Genomic DNA, 19,673 nt, shown 5'->3' on the forward strand with positions numbered 1-19,673 from the left:
GAAGTTCACCTAGTTAAGTCACGGTAACCTGTCAATCAAAACATGTATTACAAATTAACCTTTCTAATCATCGATACGATAAGGGAGGTAACCTTTGCCCATTTCGGCCCTTGGTGAGACAAACTAGAGTTACCTCCCTTCTACTGAGCGAAATGCAATGTGTTGTTTCAACATCAACTATTTGCAGCTGTTAACCTTTAATATGTCATAAATCCATCATATTGTATACATTTATTAATATTCTTATCGGTCAATTATTACATATGACATATGAAATATAAGAATATAACTTAGACATGTTTTAAAATAACTTTACATTCACACTTACAATCAACAAATATAACAACATAAACGGTACTTTTAAGTACGCTTTGTTGGAATTGAATTAAAACGCGGTTAAAATTTTATAATGTTTAAATTCCTTATGTTCAGTTACATCAGTTAAAATACTTGCTGCAATCAGAGTGTCACTATCAATGCAATAACTATATCAAAGAGAGGTTTCAGGCTTCACGCCCAGCCATCCTGCCTATTAGTCAGTGGGAACAAAGCTCCGTATCTACAAACAAACATATCTTTACTGGGTGATAGGAATTATCTGTTATCTGTTTACACACACACGCAACAGTGTGGTGATTCAGGCCTGCGCTCGGCAGTACTGACTTCATGTTGGGTTCCATGTTGTCAGTGCAGTACGGTAATATCTGTGTATAAGGTTAGGTGTACGAGATGGAGGTGAATGGGGGTATTGTTATGAATAAGGGTCAGATTTCTCACAACTGCCATTCATGCAAATAGCAAACATTTCAAGTAGCAGATTAAACGGAAGGAGGTTATTTTTAATGTAAATGCTGAACGGACTCGTTCAGTATTTATCACACAATATATTTAAAAATGCGTTTACTATACTGTTGAAAATAATGAATGCATGCATTTTTCAGTATGTTGGTAACTTATCTTAAACGTATTTAAATGTCAACTTATAGTCTGAAAATATTTTGTTTCACATATGTTGATTATTCTCAATATTTATTTTTACATTAACTGTAACAGCACAAACATAAGAAACTCTACCCTCGGAAAATGTCTTAATACAGTAGAAATTAAACTGACAGTAAGCCTATGTACGTACGTATCTCTGAGTAGTGTATAAATGTATATATATATATGCCGGTTCCTCACAGCTATATGTACAATTTTGTGACTGTCAAGCAATTATGTATTTTTAATATATGGCTAAATAATGATTCTACACAAGTAAACTTGTTAATTAAATACACCCCTACATACAGGCTAAATAGAAAATGACATCCTGATTATGCTTATATTTACTTATAAGCTATTTTGACTTGAACAAAATAAGATTGAGATAATGCAGAAATTCTGCAAAAGAGAATTCATTTTCGTCAATTTTAGCAACGGGCGCTGGTAGGACGGCGACTAACTACATCTATAAAGCGAAAAGTATGTTCTCATCGTAGGTCACGTGTTATATATAGTTCATTCCCTGCATTCAAATGTTCAACCACAGACAGTAGAAGGGATAATACGCACGCTTGTTGCTTGACAGGGCTTCCATTGTCTGAAATAGGACTTAAATAGGTCACTGTGTTCCACGGGCTTTCAGTTCATGTCTTCAGTCACTCGTTTGTCTATGTGAGGGTTATTGGCATTAATCGATATTCCTTCTCTCAGTCTTATCTATGACGGTTTTCACTGTCGTGGATTCGACCCTCAAGAAGACAATTACAAATAGGACATACTTTAACAGTTCTACCTTACTTGGTGGCCTGGCGGTATCATTGTTTATATTGAAAGTCCGTATCAATCATTTAATGTTATTTAGGTATGAACAGTTGGTGATTATCAGGCAGCATAAAACATCAATCTGTCGCTGACGTATTTTCCTAAATAAGTGAAATAGACATCAGTGTTTACTTTTTGTTTGTAACTGAAACCTAAAGCGACGCGGTAGGAAAGCCTTTTAATTTTTAATACCACTGGAACACACTGAACTCGGACTTCAATGTAGTGTCAGTTGTGAAGGTGTTATTTCACAGAAACATGGAGTATGCGTCACACGACGTGGTAATTCTGAAAAATAGTTTTGGCAAGAAGAATGGCTGACGAATGAAGGATATAAAGACACACCTATGTCTTTTGAACCTATTAAAATGGTTTGTAAATGGCTTTGCTTCGCTATCAAGTGACGTATACCATTAAAATGGGTCTAGCAATATGTACTCAAAATAAATTCGATCCCGGATATCCTGGGTGATGGTGAGTTTGTTATTAGCTAAACAATAAGCCTTACATAGATCCGTCCCTTGTGTTATAGACAACACATCAATCAAACGTTCGACAACCGGTACTGCTTATCAACAGTAAATCACATAATACTTGAAGAAATAAAATGATAAACGCCTTTAATGAAGCTCCGACTTGTGTGACCTCCTTGCTATAATTATACGAGACGCCTTGTCTTCCAGCATATTAGAATTCTCAAGAAAAGTTTAATTATTCCACGAAGTGTAACAAAAAGAAAACTTCAACGTTACACGAAGCCCTTCGATGATTGACAGCAATTGACACACTGACATCTGCTATCGACACGAAAACATCGGTAGGAATGTGCTCTTGTCAAAATCCTTTCAATAAATCCACTATTTTCTCAGGCTAAAACACACAGTCCCCGACATTTGACAATCTAATAATCGGAGAGAGTTTTCTTTCTCAGTTAGAAGTACATGGGATGAATCAATGAGTAAAATTGGATTCTCGTCCCAATTGGAAAGAAAAATACTTTATTTCAATATTTACTTGTGTCGTTTCTTAGTGAACAAAACGGGTCTAATTACGTTCCCCTAATGCAAGGAGGCGGGAATGAAATTAACCAACGTTGAAGAGCGATTAGCAAAGAATTAGATTTGCATTGTAGACACTGTTAAGCTTGTGACGTCTGTGCAGTCGCACACAGAAAGTGAAACATGTTAGTCTACGTTCGTTACAGATGACGAGAGATACATCTGTTTCTCTTTTTTAAAAATATATCCTTTTACATAAAGTTTACAGCTATTTTGCCTATTACGCCGTATGGAATCTGCTTGGTGGGGCAATCGAGACGGGTCGTTCTCTGCCGTTGACGCGTTATATTTAATAACATCAACAATTAACGAATCAAGAAAGTCGTTAACGTCACTTTACAGGAGACGCTTTTCTCCATCACCTTTGTTATGGCGTAGTGGAAAGTCCATATAACGCCATAACAGATTAATTAATATATTTTCAATTTTGTTATCCGCCTCAGTACCAAAACACGTCTCACAAAATGTAACTGTGGACGAACCAGTCAATATGTGTAATAGGTTAAATCATATATTCAATCGTTTATTTCAGTTTCTTTCCTTCATGAAACTTTCAATCAAAAGAATAATAGATTGTCAACTGTAAACATACTCATATTAAAAAGTATGATTTTACTACTGAGACACACAGTTCTACGGTCAAATATACCTCGATCCTCGATGATAACATATTTTTCCTATCTACTTCATATTACCCAAATGGTTAACCTCAACTTACTGATGCCATACTGTTCACCCTATATGACGGCAAGATGGACCATTCTGCGTTTAATAAGGTTCCAATTTGATGCACGTCATCTCGGATATCGAACAACTCCATCTGAAAGTATCCGCACGGCTGATGCGCTCTGTCATCTTTTCTCCATATCTACAAGCAATGAAGCAAGGGTGTACCCAGAATAGTGTGGGTCCTCTACACTTGCACTTAAGAAGGAGCGGAAAGTACATGTTTATTTAAACTGATCTAGACCTAAAACGGAAGAGGTTCACCAACACCCATGATGTTACTATATTTACAATTTGAGACTCTGCGACCAGCCTTTCTAGTGGATGATCTCAACATAAAACTTAGCGTAAATACAACGGTTAAAAAACCAAAACAAACAAAGGAATAGGGTCACCGAGGGCAGAGAGAGTATTCCACACTACGTACATGTTTTAGGGCTACTCTAGCGGGTGGCGGGTATAGTCGTGTAACGATTGGCAAACTTCAGAAGTGTCTCTCAACAGGCTGAAGAAGCTCCAAGAGGTGTACCAAGAGGCTTGATGGTTCTAAAGACGTTGTGGTGTCGTCTGCTCACAAGTAGAGAAAACGCTGATATTTGGATTATGCTTGAAGGCGAGCGCTGGCTGCATGTTAATATGAGTATGAGGACCAGTTGACACCCGTTAAGTTGGTCTCCTCCACATTGGTTGTTCTGAACATTATTTAGAAATTGGCAGTGTTTGTTCCATTGGGTCGACATCGTCAGATCACGTGACAGGGGTTATTATAAGAGGAAGTGATTTGTAGTGCAGAATTACCCCTCTTACATATTGGACGGGTTTCGATTTCGAACGACTGTTATATGTTCCTCCAATACATAACTGCTTCTTTCCAAACCATTTACCAATAGCTTTTATATCATTATTCTCTAAATTCAAAGCGCCCACAGAAAATAATAATGAGTTTAGAATAAAAAGATTCCATTGTGTGAAGGACAAACTAGAGGGGACAATGATGTTAATTGACACCTCAAGTCAGTGATGACACGTATATTTCGAAAACGTTAAGCACGTCCTGCTCAACAAGTAGCTATCACTATTCTCATAATTTTGTTTGATGTGCTTCTATGATACCTTAACGTGTTGGAGGACAGAAAATGTAAGAGTGTAGCCTGGTGGTTAAAGCGTTCGCTCGTTACACCGAAGACCAGGGTTCGATTCCCCACATGGGTACAATGTGTGAAGCCCATATCTGGTGTTCCCCGCCGTGATATTGCTGGAATATTGCTAAAAGTGGCATAAAACCTTTCTCATTCATTTAATATAAACCTTTCCTTCGTATGGCTTAGTGTCCTGCAAAATATAGCTACTGGGTATTCCGGGTACGAATGTAGGTCCCTACTAACCCATGCTTGTGAGAAACGACTAAAGGGATCGAGTGGACAGGGATCTTGACCTTGTTGATTACACGTTGACACACATTGTATGCCGCCGTGATATTGCTGGAATATTGCTAAAAGCTGCGTCAAATTAGAATCAGTCAGTCATATGACACATCAAATCTATATATTCCTTCCAGTCAACACCCTAAAGCATGTCTTCAAAACACTAACTTCCTGGACACACGTTTGACAGTTTTTATAAATCACTATTTGGATAAAGAACAACATGTCGTGTGTATAAGGATGTACGGCTATATATGCTCATGCCAATAATGGTTGTCACCCCCATTTTTTAATTGGAGAGGGGTGTGGGATGGGGGCAGGGCAGTGTGTGTGTGTGTGTGTGTGTGTGTGGGGTGACAACCATTATTGGCATGAGTATATGATGTGGTTACTTTATGTCCTCCAGTCTTTGTCTATCGCTCGATAGCATCCTTTAAATGCTACACAATACGTCAAGGCCTTCAGAAGCAGTCGTATATGTTCTAATACAAAATGTTTTACTTTCTAGAATTATTTATGGGAACAATAAGCTATCAAAGAAGTCATGCCGCTAAAACAGTGAGTTCTATGTACAATAGAAAAACACCTGTAACAAAGGGCGGGGCGGTATGTCATATGCAAGTACAAATCCCACACCAAACCTTCACGTTTCTTTTATCTGTAAATAGAAACTTGGTAAATGAATTTACAACTTGCACCTGTTAGATTCTGAATGTCAATTAGCACGACGACGACGCGTACGGTGGGGGGATTGAGGCCGATTATGGCCGTACTCCCTCATTCATGAAGTACTCAACGATTATAAAACCAACATTTGGTACTAGACCGTTAGTCCCAGAAGGCAGGGGGAACATTATGTCAGAGATAGAACGTGCGTCTGTCAGAATTTTCACGAGTCTACCTATCGCAGGTGCGTGAAACGTGAGAGCGAAGCCAGTATTAATTCTGAGTTAAAGGTGGTAAAACACTGGCAAAGATAAGGCCAGTTGTCCACCGTCGTAAATCTCCCTTCAAGTCGGTGACCGCTGCAGATGGACGTGTACAGTTAGGGTATTTCAGTGTTATGCACGATTTCCAAACAGTTAATCAGAGTCAGCCCATGATCCCACTCAGAGGAACTGTATGGAATAAGCATGATTGAAACACATGTTATGCTGTGGGGTTGTTCATTACTTTGTTAAGCAAATGATTGAATACCTTGAGTAGAACATGCAATTACTTTCATGACGTTAATAATCCCCACTCTAGGCTTTTTTGAAACCTGCCTGTGTATTTGATTGTCATTTTTAAATATCCATGTTACATTTAAGGGTATGTGAGATTAAATCGAAGATTGTTCGTTTTTTCAATCAATTATAAAGATCACAGGAGCCTGGAAAGTTAAAGCAATACGGTTCCAGTTTATTTATAACACCTGGAAAGCAGCCTGAGCAATTTCTCGTGTTTATTACGAACTACGCCAGTTCCACCAATCAACAACATGCTGTGTGTCTCACGAACTGATACATTCAATGTGCAAACAACATTTATCCTCCTAAATAACAGAATAAAACAGTTCATGTAATCGTTTTGTATTCATTATCAACCACAAACAAGTCGTTTATCAACCACATATCTCGTACACCTTCCATTATACAGCCACATATCTCGTACACCTTCCATTATACAGCCACATAATTCGTACACCTTCCATTATGCACCCACATATCTCGTACACCTTCCATTATACAGCCACATATCTCGTACACCTTCCATTATACAGCCACATATCTCGTACACATTCCATTATACAGCCACATATCTCGTACACCTTCCATTATACAGCCACATATCTCGTACACCTTCCATTATACAGCCACATATCTCGTACACCTTCCATTATACAGCCACATATCTCGTACACCTTCCATTATACAGCCACATACCTCGTACACATTCCATTATAAAGCCACATATCTCGTACACATTCCATTATACAGCCACATATCTCATACCTCAAGCTCTTTATACAATAACATATCTCGTACCACAAGTTCATAATGCAAACCACACGTCTCTTACCTCAATCTCCTTATACAACCACATGTCTCATACCACAGGTTCCTTATACAACCATGTGTCTCATACCAAAGGTTCCTTATACAACCACACATCTCATACCAAAGGTTCCTTATACAACCATATGTCTCATACCACAGGTTCCTTATACAACCATATGTCTCATACCTCAATCTCCTTGTACAACCATATGTCTCATACCAAAGGTTCCTTATACAACCATATGTCTCATACCTCAATCTCCTTGTACAACCACATGTCTCATACCACAGGTTCATCATACAACCACATGTCTCATACCACAGGTTCCTTATACAACCATATGTCTCATACCTCAATCTCCTTGTACAACCACGTCTCATACCAAAAGATCACTATACAACCACACGTCTCATACCACAGGTTCCTTGTACAACCACATGTCTCATCACACTGGTTCCTTATACAACCACATGTCTCATACCACAGGTTCCTCATACAACCACATGTCTCATACCACAGGTTCCTTATACAATCACATGTTTCATACCACAGGTTCCTCATACAACCACATGTCCCATACCACAGGTTCCTCATACAACCACGTGTCTCATACCACAGGTTCCTTATACAATCACGTGTCTCATATCACAGGTTCCTTATACAACCATATGTCTCATACAACAGATTCCTTATACAGCCACTTATTTCATACCAAACGTTCTCTTTACACCCATATACCTCAAATATCCATGTTCCCGAAATAGTCATACGAGGGGCGTCCCAAAAGTAGTCGGCCTCACCTAGGAAATTATACAAATGCAGCTGATTTTATGTTTTCTTTTCCTACATATTATCTGTCAACCTCAAGCTTTTGCCATGTTCCAGCCTCAAGCCCATTTTGTTTGACTCTTTATCTTGGTATCCCATAAATAACGCAAAATCTGCAATAAATGCATCACAAACTTCAGGAAACAAAATATGCAAGAAACACTTTGTGTGTTTGAGATAGGCAGAAGTCCTCTAGAATCAAACGTAGATATTAATGTGCATAAAAATGCAATTTGAAACTACAATCGCTTGTTAAAGTGACTCCCCTCATCATGTTTACTGAAAAAGCTTGTTTGGAGACACTACCCAACCCCTTTCAGATGACGTAATCATAAGGACATAATTTATTCCAATGTTTTCACTTATTCATACATGATGCCAAGGGTTCCAACTGTGTATATACTGAATGGCCACACAAGTGTCAGCACTCAATACATTGTAAACAGTGCCAGCTTGAAAATCTGGACACAATGTTTTTGAAAGATTAAAACGGGGGTGTCCTTTAAAAACAGACCCGTCTATATATAGATCAAGCAATCCAGATCTTTATGACGGGAAATCATCCAATACTATACTGAACATATTTTATATGATATTATCTGAGGGCATACCAATATCCAAGAGGTACAAAATGACAGATCGTTTTTCACTTTCTGCTGTTTTTAAAGAAATATTATACCCCAATGTGTTGTGATGACTAATATCTCGTTAACCACATTACCCACATAGGTGAAATTTTGGATATGGCTTTGATGCTGTTTCCTTCAAAATAAGATGGAAGTTTTTTCTAACATTGGACATCAAGAATATAGTTTGGCCGACTACTTTTGGGACGCCCCTCGTATATTAAATTTAACAGTAAACCTCTTATTGAATGTTCCCAATAGTGCCATATGCCTTTAATTATAGAACGTGAGTCCTCGGAGCCCCAGTATGCGGTATATGTCCCCTACGACTGGTGTCCTTGAACCGTGTTCTTCATACAACCAAGCCCCTGATTAAAACAATTGTCTAAAACAAGGAGTTGCCTGCACGGCCATGCTCGTGTCAGTTCATGTCGGAATCTTACATATCAGGAATGGTATTCTACAGGAGAGATGTCTTATGCTTATGGAAATGATTCTTTAGTTACATAAGGATACGTGTTGGTAACATCTTTAGCAATACAAATCAGAATTATCTGGGGGCTTCTTTTGCATTTTGCATAAACCTATTGCCAGTGTATAGTTTCCCTCGTATGGTAATATTCAACGGGAGGCATGTACACTGTATATAATCTGCACATCTAAACACTGAAGTCGCGACTTTGTCCTTGTGAGAAAAAGTCGTGAATTTCTGTTAGTGCATATGCACCTATGCACATGCACCTTTCATGGGCATCAACGACTTGTAGTCTATTCAGATGTCACCAACCACTGAAAAAGAATCAACACATTTCGTATTTAAACTCTGTAAGGTTCAATATACATACCTAAACAAAACACCTATATTTTCCTGACACGCGTACAGGAACGAACTTTAACAAATTTAATAACGATGTTGTCAAATAATAACCTTGTATTTAGATACGGGAGCTGGCATGTTTGAAATCTTTGACAGACAATGTCACATGTATCTAAGTTGAACTGAATGATGTGAAAACCTGTTGAATTTCAACACGGAATTGAATACCATTTGTGCGATATGAACGCTGTGTCAATAATATATACTGTAACGGACATGATAGAATAAACGTGAAGGAAAGTCTCAGTGGTTCGGTGATTATGGTGGTATTTATTCCTTCCTCCTTTGCCAAGCAGTATGTTTGTCTGATTCACCCAGCCACGAAGCGACACTTCCGTACCATTGTGAGCCGCCTTCAGTCTCTGGCCAGCAGAACAACTACATTGTACCCAGATGGTCAAAGCGAGGCTCTTGAGACGGACCGGCCACACTGGGTGGCATCGTTACCCGGGATGGACAGGGACTGACCCCTCCATGTGTCCCGGGGTCCTGTGGTCAGTCTCCCCGGGGGTGGGGGGACGGGTGATGAGGATGACACCCTGTTGCATGGAGCCTGTGCCCGCTCATTGTTTCATGGCTTTAATGGAAACACTGAGTCCAGTAAGTCACTGGTCGGCGGCCAAACGTTTGTTGTTGCAATCTTTTGTCGATTTACCACTTCAGCGATTTATATAACGCTTTGCAACGTGTTTAAATCAAACGTAACAGGTTGACATTATTGATTTTTATTCAAAATAATCCTGATTTACTCAGAGGGGGAGGCAATTAAAAATTCCAACGCTCTTTGATTGACTGAGATGGTGCTTAAGGTCTACGTGTTTCAGAAGATATTCCGTGATAAGGAATCTCTGTACTAGTTTCGTAGGCACACTGCAGCCATTATTTGTGCAAACTCGTCAGGGTTTATGTAGTGCAAGGGAAATGAAGTCATGCATAGCATAGGTTCATAAAGGTAGGATAGGCTCTGCCGTGAAGAGACACTGATGAACAAACATGTTCATGTTTTCACGGGGATATAAACACATGCATTTAAAATAGGAATGACTGACGGAAAAAATCGATGGAAGGACAGATCTCGACGGACGAATACAAAGCATCAGGTGGGTAGATAATGTAATATTGACGGACACGTGGAAATCACGAGGATGGATACATGGACAGGTGAAAAGACAACAGGTGGATTAATAGATGGAACGTATGGTCTGTTGAACCAATAATAAGTCAAGATAAAGATATTGTCGGATGACTAGACGGACAAAAGGATGGATAGATAAATGTTGATGACATGGTGATCAAATAGATAACTGGATAGAAAGATCGTGAAGAACCGATTGACAAACACATAGAGCAATAAAAGAGCGATGGACAGAACAAAATACTGTTCAACCGATTATCAAATAGACAAGTAGAACGACTTTGACATACAAAGCTGAAGGATGGGGAGGAAGATGCTCTGAGGAAAACAGAAAATTACTCGACAGATCTGAAGTGAAGACAAAACGGACAAAACTAATGGACAAAAAACCCAACTGATATATAGTATGAATAAATTTGGAAAATACTTCCAGGAACAGAAAATAAAAGAACGTGTATGTGGTAGAGAAGCCTGAAGGCATGCAACATTCCAGCAGTAGTTCCTGAGTCTCAATCCTCGTCATCGTCCCCCATACCAGGACGCATCATTCCAGTCACTTGACACTTATCAGAAATCTAAATAGACTTTGTGTTTTCATGACGTTTTATATCTTGATGGGTGGACGTGCAAACTAAATGTAACAAAACAAAAGTATTGATATATTTGACGTACACACGGACAGACGGACGGACAGCCAGCCAGTAGTGAATAGCTTGGGTAGTTTTTCGCACAACACTTGACGGGCTCCGTGCTGGAAGGAAAATCAGGGAGATTAAGTCATGGCAAATTTATAGACTTGAAGTCAACAACATGCGGATGATGTCAGTTTACAACACGTGCACTTAAAGACAGAACCGCTTTGTGAAAAAGGCATACCGCATGTATACCTGCTTCACGGCTCAGGCTCAATGTATCAAGTGTATTAATAATCAAAAGAATGTACTGGTGTGTGCTGAGGTAGATAGATTAGCAAAATCTACAATTATATTCCACTAGATATGGAGTGGTAATTCATTTAATCTATTGAAAACCGCCCTGATTCACAATGCTATATTCAGTGACTTTCAAAAGAGAGAACAGGACATAGGCTTCGTGAAAGAAACATTTAAGTACGACTGTAGTGTGTGTCATATTTGCAACAAAACATTGACTTAAGATATGAGCTGACAAAAACTTAAGAGAACAATAATCCAGGACTATTCCAAATCTAAACAAAACCTCTTTGTGACTACAAAATGTGTAAACACAGTAAGTGCAAGAAATGTAGGTGATCTGGGGTTCACTCTGTGTCTGTGTCCGTGTGTGTCTGTCTGTCTATCTGCCTGTCGTTGATATCTCAGCAGCTCTATCTTTTTTCCTCCGCTGTCCTTCCATCTCTTCCTCCGCCCTTGTAACTCTACTTCTGACCTATTCTATTTCCCACCTTTTTTTCTGCCAGTCCGGATCCATACCTTTCTCTGTCTTTCTACGCCTTCCTCTGCCCTTCTATCTCTTCCTCTGACCTGTCTCTGTCGCACCTCTATCTCCATTTTCACCATTCTCTCGCTTCCTTCTCTCTTCCTCTGACCTGTCTCTGTCGCACCTCTATCTCCATTTTCACCATTCTCTCGCTTCCTTCTCTCTTCCTCTGACCTGTCTCTGTCGCACCTCTATCTCCACTTTCACCATTCTCTCGCTTGCTTCTCCCTTCTCTCTCTTCCTTCGCTCCTCTATTTCTTCCTCAATTCTTATATCTTTTCCTTCTCTCTTCCTTCGTCCCTCTGTTTCTTCCTCAACCCTTATATTTTCCCTCTTCCCTTCTACATCCTTCTTCGCTCTTCTATCTCCTCCTCTGTTCTTCCATCTGATTTTTCCACATTTTCCTACTTATCTTCCCATTTCATCACATCTTTAATTTCCTCCTATCCTTCAATACTCCTTTCCGTCCTTCTACCTCTTCCTCAACATATTAGCTGTTCCGTGTTCGCTCTGTTCCAGCATATCCCTAGCTTCATCCACTGCTCTGTTGCATTATTTGTGGTGAGAGAGTTTAGTTTTACGCCGCACTCAGCAATATTCCAACTTTATGGCGGCGGTCTGTAAATAATCGAGACTGGACCAGACAATCCAGTGATCAACAACATGAGCATCGATCTGCGCAACTGGGAACCGATGACATGTGTCAAACAAGTCAGCGAGCCTGACCACCCGATCCCGTTAGTCGCCTCTTACGACAAGCATGGGTTACTGAAGATCAATATTCTAACCCGGACCTTCACGGGTTGTTGCATTATTACATGTTCGATGAAAGACAATACGCACCTACCTTCTCACTCTCAGTCTACCTGTATATGTATATAAACTTGGTCTCGTCACTATTTCGTCACTGACATATTGCGAATGCGATTAATATTGAAGTCAAGCTCTGTCCATCTTCCTCCCGTCCGTCATTCACATTTTGCATCTTTGGCTGTCCTTCCTCATCCACTTGTTTCATCCCCAGTCCCATTCTTCATCCATGACCTTCCCTTTTGTTTGTTTATCATCCAACATCTTTCCCTCAAACACCCTTCAACCACATCTTTCTCTACTACTTCAACGTTCACCGTTCATTGTTCTAAGGAACGCACTAATATTAAAACGTATAATGACAGAAATACAGTACTTTAAATGTGTATATGTAAATATATATCATGTATGCTCAAATTCAAATCTGCAATTATTTTTGCGAGACGTTACAGTGTAATATTTACACACACACACACACACACACACACACACACACACACACACACACACACACACACACACACACACACACACACACACACACACACCTGAAACCAGTCCCTAGCGTGTATCATTAATACTGCCTTTATACTTCTTTTACACATATAAATTATGAAGTTTCATTCGCCACCCTATACATGTCGACGCACAAAACAACGATCGCAAGGCTGAAGTTGTCTATCGATTAAGTTTATTTCACGAAACCAATTATGGTACATGCGCCATGATACAATTAAGTGTAACCCTTCTGAGATTTTTGCTGTTTTTCTGCTTGTTTCTGGTCTATTTCTTCTGTTTATTCATTCATTGTTATGATACTTTTTGGGAGCAAATTTTGTTCGAGATAAGCATGTTTCGCCAATTATAATATTTATGTTATATGTTCTTTACATTTTGTTGTTAAAAGCTTTTCGTGAAGCCAGATTTATTATTCCAGTGCTCATTACAGTATATCTCTGACAACATAATCTACTCCCCGTGTTATAGATAAACCTCGGGTTGGTATTTATCAAACCTCAGACGCACGTAATGGCAAATATACAAATAGTGGCTATAAAAACTTCTGTTATTCCGATAGGTTTAAGTTTTTTTAACAATTTTGAAACACCTCAAAACAAGTACACGCATATGTCTTTTACAGAATTCAATATCAGGTATATATAAAAGGAATGGTAAGGATGCCTGTGGTTAAACACATAAAATGAGGTATAGAACATAATGGGACGCATCTAACACAATTGAATAAACATAGCATATTTTATAGTAAACAACAGACGGACAATGGAAAGTGTGTCTGAGAGGGACGACTGTGGAAACAAACAAGAGATGATGATGATGATTTAGTCCCGATTTTGACAGTTCCAAGTTTGACAGTGAAACTTCACACTTCTATAATTGATCTAGCCAGTTGTCTCAATTTTGACAGTGAGCTTACCGGACGGTATATGGCGCTGGGCCTAGATTTTCGAAGCTCTCTTAGCGCTAAGATAGTCGTAAGTATCATACATTAACATTAACTTACGACTATCTTAGTGCTAAGAGAGCTTCGAAAATCTAGGCCCCGGTCTTATCAGGAAGGAGACAGAAAAGCTCAGGCAAAGTACCATATAACTTAATATGGGAGTGGATGATATCTACTTGATAAAATATTTTGGGACCAATCTGGAAAGTGTCATCCATTGAAACAGTATCACTTTCACACAATCTGGATAAACTAGAGAGTTACCCAAACAATGATCCTACCACCGCTGTTGCCATCTACCAGCAGAAAGTTGGTTCTTTGTCTGTACAGACTTGACTTGATACTCTCTTACATCTCAAGTCCGGCTGCAATCTCTTGAGATGCTGCTTCTTCATACCCATCCAAAATCTTTCTGCTTTCTCTCCTGATGTATTTAATACAGGCATCACAAGTGTGTTCAGCCACTGTTTCAACCCAGAAACGTTTTGATAGCGCCTGCAATTTTTTGGGTGTTTGAGTGAGTGAGTGAGTGAGTCAGTCAGTTGGTTGGTTGGGTTTTACGCCGCTTTGAACAGTATTTCAGTGAGATCACGGCATGGCAGTTAATAACTAAATCATGGTACGGCTGTCCAAAACATCACAGTGATAATCAAGTATCTGGAGAGTATTTCAGTGAGATCACGGCATGGCAGTTAATAATTAAATCATGGAACGGCTGTCCAAGACATCACAGTGATAATCCAGTTAAGTATATAGTCAAAGGTATTTGATCATGTATTTATTTTGCATATTGTTATTCTAAAAGCATTAGATTCTAATCTTAAAAGGCAATCAGGAACAGGTGAGTCTTTGAATCGTGGAAAGCTGGAGACTGTTTAGCGTGTGAAGGGAGATTATTCCGAGGGAGATTATTACGGGTGGCGTAAGAAGGGGGGGGGGCAACTCTGCACAACACCTTGGGGCGCATTAGGCGACTGGATCATATGTGCCACCCTTGGCACTATGAGTGGGGAATCGTTCGTTCTGATGAGTTAACGCTTTTACCACAGAACCATCTCCCCTTACTTATCAAAAGACAGGACTATCTCTGGACCGATATCGTCCACATCTTCAACACTATTAATGATTGTCTACTGTCGATAAGATGTGTATGATCAGTTATAGTAACGGTTCCAATTTCTTTCAATCGCACACACAGTATACCATGTCCAGTGTGACAACGTGTTGACAGGCGGGAACAACTCCGGCTGACCGAGCGGTGGAACGCCATAGCAACGCCTGGATGTTAACACCAGAGGTGACAAGTGACATTTGTTTTAAGTTAATATATTTTTGTTTAAAACTGGTGAAATGTCAAGGTTCCGTTTGCGTAAAACACATGTATTTTAGATGTGTTTGCCATATTATTGCCACGTTTGGAGAAACAGATTAAACAATAGTGTCAGACTTATAAATGAATTTTATTTCTGTACAATCCATCGGCCCATGTACAATCATAGGATACAAAATATCATTTTAGACAAGGCAATATACAAGGTTACACATTATATACACACATTTGATCTGATCACGAGGGCATGCTTAATAAACTGCACAGTTTTAAGAAGAATACTGGTATAATATAGTGTCAATGTATTATTGTAGCTATTATTGAGTTGTGTTATCAAAGAAATGGAAAATATAGACCAAGTGAGCCTCACTTACCTTATCTCCTTCCGTTCGTCTTCCAGGGTTCTGTTAATAGATCTCACATTAGTTTACAACATATATCTATTTTTTTTTTTTTTACATTTATTTCTGGAGACGTTTATTCTTTTCTTTTCCTTAAAAAAATAACTTTGGACAGAAAACAAAACCAAAAGCGAATATAGTAATGGTTCGAGTAGGTCGCTATTTGTATACAAAGTTCGTACAAATATTTCATAACGGAAGCTTTAAAGTTTGCGTTCACTACTGCGATGAATATTGACCTGGGAAAGCGCCCCCGTGGTCAAGTGGATGGACCGTTGGCCGGGAGAGTGGAAAGTCGGTGTTCGATCCTTGCCACGTCTTACTAAAAGATAGGAAACGCTGGTACTTGTTGTTACGTCGCATTCCACCTCAGCACATCTCGGGGAACGGCAAAAGATCACTACTCATGGATAAATACATATACTTTATCAACTATGAAAGTATACCTGAGTGTCCTTTCTGTGTGTGTGTTTCTGTCCTTTCGTTGAAAAATCTCAATAGATTCTTAAAAGCACATGTTAAATGGACGCTATGGTGAAACATACAAACATTATTCACAAGATCAACTTTCAGGTAACCTTTGAATTCACCACTAGCAAGGTAAGTTAAAGTAACAACTATCTTCAGTGTCCATCTGGGGAAAACATGATGATACTGTAACAATGACCCGAGATCAGTCTGTACAATCATACATATTTTACCTGCATGCATTACGGGAAAATGATTAGATCGTGTACCTGTCTGTTATATAGATGTGACACATCGCTAATAGGGACTGTGTCGTTGAAAGGGAAATCGGTTTTATTAAACGAGTTTCAAGATTAAGTAATCCTAGTTTGTTGCAATGTATGTTTTAACAGTATTTATCTCCAGTTACAAGGTACATTGTCAATGTTCACATTATCGGTATCCAGAATATCAGCGTTTTGCTTACCAATACTAAATGCTGCTTTGGTTTTGTCTGTTTATTAATGAATTATCATTAAAAATTAATAAGTAGAGCTTCAGTGACTTTTATACCAAAATGCCAAATCAAATTTTGGATAACACGGTAAGCTTCTTCGACAAACGTAAACCATGTGTGTTTTGACCGTTGACGTTTTACTTATTGCCTTATATATCTTTTGACATTTTAACTGCATTAACAGTGACCAAATGCATGCATGCTCGGAGAAGGCGTGTGCCAGTCATATTTAGTCAATTGCGGAAGTACATGTCATACAAGCATATGTCAATTTTGTCTTGAACAATGCATTGATTCCAAGTGTTTGTGACCAAGAGCTGAAGAACAACATTACTCGTTGCCACGTTCGAGGTTTTATTTACATACATAAAATATAAATACAAAAATCTTATGAATTGATGTTATTAGGTGAATTCTATGTATCTTTCATAACATCGATGACATTCACAGCAATCTATTTCAGGGGTTAAGTGTCGTGTCCTGTCACTGATTTCCGTCCTGCTCTTGTCATTGGCCCCAATTAGGACAGTACCTGTGTTAATTAAACAGGTGAGAATATAAAGTACCCCAACCGTTGTAAAAGTGTCGGTAGTGCTACTGAACTAAATGGCAGATTGTATCCATTTTTGTAATTACAAAAAGCATTAAACATTATCTGAAGGACATTGAATCATAAGGGTGAATGTGGACAATTGACCTTGATATTAAAAAAAAAGATTTCCTAAATAACTGAAGGCTTTTATTGTGTCATTTTGTAATCTCGCTATTGTTGTGTTTTACTATTGATGTCTGTTATGTAAAGTATATATTCAAGGAAGAAATTTACATGTCGTTAGTGGTTTTAGAGACAGTTGTGTTCAGATACACTACTGCATATGCTTCCATACATCTGTTCACCGTCACGATCTGTGGTTCATCTTTTTAAAGAACTTAACCCATCAGTATTCAACGATACACAGCTGATTGTCTTAACATGTTTGTTACCCTTGACACTTCAAATGAAGATAGCACATATTACACATGAAACTTGTAAATAACATCCACACTATACGTATATCTACTGTGTATGACGTTGATTGCAGGTGTACATATATTGTACATTTCACGCACCTGTCATGTCATAAACGTGCCGGGTATGGCACCGCGGAAGGCCATCTGGTAAATGTCGACCGTGATACATGACACCCACATTGCCGCTTCCATATATCACATGGGACGGCAGCAGTATGTGAGGATAGGGTCGGGTGGGAGGAAAGGGGTGCTATTTTTCGGGGTTTTTATCTTTTGTCTTTAGAAGGGGATGGGGGGAGGGGTTGTTTGAGGAGGAAAGATGGGTAAAATTCTGTCATTTTCTTTATCCCATCACATATTCACAGAGACATTTAAGGTTTATAGATGTTTTTTCACAAATTATGTGTTTGAATATTTGTTCGATTTTGTAAAATATATTGCACTGTTCTATTGTCAGCTGAGTTCTGGGACTGAGTAAACGCTTTTTTCTCTGATGTTTCATCAATAAAAACATCCATTATATAAACAGCAGCTGTATTTATCAATCTATACATTCGCATTAAAGAAAGTATAAAAGTAAATGTCGGATATAAGACCTAGGTATAACTACATTTATACTGCACGGATATGGCGTTATATGTTTAAGATGTTTAAGTCAAGCAAAACAATGTCGAACTCCCGAAAAGCTATTATTACCAAAAACATTATTAGACGTAATATCAGCGGGTATATGTCAGATATAACATTTCATTGTTGCAATTGGACTTTTTTTTAAATAACCTGCATCTAATTGCAATGTTAAAACGAATTGTGTGACTCTCATATGTGGAGGAAAAATATTTGATTTAATGGGTGCCTTAAGGTGTATGGTATTAATTACGTATAAAGTTATTTTTGGTTAAATGCACTTAGAAAAACACCTGTAAGTGACCTGTTTCATTTAACGCCCATGTCACTCATGAAACAAAAGTCAAAGATACATACAATCAAAAATTGAGAAAACATTTATCGTTTTAATCTCCTGATTAGAATAATCATTAAAACGACTCATACTCTGAAGCACAGGTGCCCCAGAAGTGATCACTACTAATAGATTTCAAGTGGATTACGTTTTTATAGGTAGGATTAAACAAGTCCCCTAGCCCAAACTGCTTGCCTCGGTGTCCGGCATTAATCCCTCTTGAGCTGCCGTACCCCAGCAGCCGCGTCCGACCCTTCCTGACAGTACATCTAAGTTATCAGTCCCCCTGGCGTTTCGCCCCGGGGATAGTTTGAACACCTTTATGAAGCTAGCTTCATCATTTGACGGGTATTTTCTTAAAGTAAATAAAGCTTTGACGCTCAATCGGGCTTTTTTTCTCCGAGTGTCTGCAAACAATACCCTAATTGCGCACGTTCACATAGCTTCACGTGGGAGATCTCCGTAGAATCGTAAGCTTGCAATTGAAAGAAACTTTTCACCTGGACCGCAAGTGTCACTACACGTGTGTACTGCGCCTCACACCCCGATTTCATCGGACCGAGCCCCGCGCACAGGTGCTTAATTACAGGTATGCAAACCCAACGGCGAAACGTTTAACCTCAGCGTTCCCTGTGGAGATGCTTTTTCGGGTTACATGGGTTTCAGGTGTTTCGCTATCCAACCGACCGCTCTCACTGCTTGGACGTTCATGCAGAGCAAAGAAGAATTATGCGAAATAAAAGCTGTCACATCGGT

This window comes from Haliotis rubra, unplaced genomic scaffold (assembly GCF_003918875.1).
Source record: "Haliotis rubra isolate DU_JTF1 unplaced genomic scaffold, ASM391887v1 Scf40, whole genome shotgun sequence".
NCBI lineage: Eukaryota > Metazoa > Mollusca > Gastropoda > Lepetellida > Haliotidae > Haliotis > Haliotis rubra.